Source organism: Cucurbita moschata, unplaced genomic scaffold (assembly GCF_002738365.1).
Source record: "Cucurbita moschata cultivar Rifu unplaced genomic scaffold, Cmos_1.0 Cmo_Scf01254, whole genome shotgun sequence".
Classification (NCBI taxonomy): domain Eukaryota; kingdom Viridiplantae; phylum Streptophyta; class Magnoliopsida; order Cucurbitales; family Cucurbitaceae; genus Cucurbita; species Cucurbita moschata.
The window spans coordinates 12,414-14,470 of NW_019269770.1; the positions used below are offsets into that span (position 1 = coordinate 12,414).

Sequence of the window (2,057 nt, forward strand, 5' to 3'; positions counted from 1 at the left end):
ATCCATAACAGGCCAAAATGGAATATATCTACTAGCGATTGGAGAGGGTGAGGAAGCATTTCTTTTAAGGGTGTGAAAAAATCTTCTTAGTAGACGCATTTTAAAACCGTGAGGCTGGTGGTGATATGTAATGCACAAAAGTGGACAATATCTGCTAACGGTGGGCTTGAGATATGGTATCAGAGCTAGTCACCAGGCGGTGTGCTAGTGAAGACTCTGGGCCCCAAGGTGGTGGATTGTGAGATTCCAAATCGATTAGAGAGAAGATGAAACATTTCTTATAAGGGTGTGGAAACGTCTCCCTAGTAGACTGCCAGTGAGGACGCTGGGAAACCTCTCCATAGTGATGCGTTTTAAAACCATGAGGCTGACGGCTATACGTAAGGAGCTAAAGCAGACAACATCTACTAGTGGTGGGCTCAGAATACTTTAAATAATTGGCTGGAATAGCTCAGTTGGTTAGAGCGTGTGGATGATCCCACATACACGAGAGGTAAGCTTTATACGCTTGAATAACGTCGTGTGTCGTCAGAATCCAGATTCAATTTTTAGGTTTTAAGAAGCTCATAGATGTGTCGTTTTAGGAATCTACAAGCCACGAGACTTCGTGAAAGAGAAGCAGAGAGTTCAATAAAGATTTATAGGAGGAAAACGGTGAGAAAGAACAATAGAAATGTTTGGTTTTATGTCATAAAACTCATAGTTTGTAAACAAAAACATATTCTATTTTCAATAAAGTTATTATTGATGTTTATTCAGTAAAGATTGTTATTGAATAAAGTAAATTTTACGATCATTAATCTAAAAAGATGATCATAGTTTAGCTTTTTTCTTCACTCACTTTGGCTTATTATTTATATCTCTAAACATCACCATTTATTGTAACTAAATTAAAGGTAAATAGAAGATCTAAAGAAGTGCACATTTCATTTAATGATATAACCCAACCCAACCATGGTTAACGATGAAAAGTCATTCATTTTCTTCCCTAGCCCCATTAGACTAAAACACAATAATTTGTATTGTATTAAAAGTGGGATTTGAACCCACACCCTCTCACGTGGACTAAAACTTGACTTAGGTGCCTTAGACCACTCAACCATCCTAACTACTTACTAATAGATCCCACATTGATTGGAGAGGGGAATGAACCATTCCTTATAAGGGCGTGGAAACCTCTCACTAATAAACGTGTTTTAAAACTATGAGTCTGACGACGATCCATAACTGGCCAAAATGGAAGATATCTGCTAGCGATTGGAGAGGGTGAGGAAGCATTTCTTTTAAGGGTGTGGGAAAATCTTCCTAGTAGACGCATTTTAAAACCGTGAGGCTGGTGGTGATACGTAATGCACCAAAGTGGACAATATCTGCTAATGGTGGGCTTGAGATATGATATCAGAGCTAGTCACCAGGCGATGTGCCAGCGAAGACGCTGGGCCCCCAGGGGGGTGGATTGGAAGATTCCAGATCGGTTCAAGAGAAGATGAAAGATTTCTTACAAGTGTGTGGAAACCTCTCCCTAGTAGACTGCCAACAAGGACGCTGGAAAACCTCTCCATAGTAGATGCGTTTTAGAACCGTGAGGCTGACGACGATACGTAACGTGCCAAAGCAAACAACATCTACTAGTGCTGAACTCGAAGAATTTTAAATTATTGGCTGGAATAGCTCAGTTGGTTAGAGCGTGTGGCTGTTAACCACAAGGTCGGAGGTTCAAACCCTCCTTCTAGCGTTGGTGATCATTTGTTCTTTATGAGTGTCTTGATAATATTATTGTCTTACATATTCTATTGAATCATAACCCTTGAATCATGTTATAAGATGTTGAACACCACATTCCTGGATAGTCTGCTTCAATCTCCATCTTCCATAAACTGAAATCTTGTCATCGAACTTCTCAATTCCAATCTTCTTTGAACTTTCAATCTTCACAGATCGGATTTTGCCTTACCAATTGTTAGAATCGCATAGGAACGAACTTACACACTCGATCTAGATGAACCCAAAGAACAAGAAAAAGAAGATGCCTTGTGCTTCCACTGCTTTGTGGTCCC

The 2,057-nt window shown here is 39.8% G+C and overlaps 1 non-coding gene across 1 annotated transcript; it reads left to right on the forward strand.

The window, feature by feature from the left end:
* The first annotated feature begins 1,661 nt into the window (after positions 1-1,661).
* TRNAN-GUU lies at positions 1,662-1,735 on the forward strand. The gene has a single exon. It is a non-coding gene; the product is annotated as a tRNA-Asn (tRNA).
* Positions 1,736-2,057: the final 322 nt, after the last annotated feature.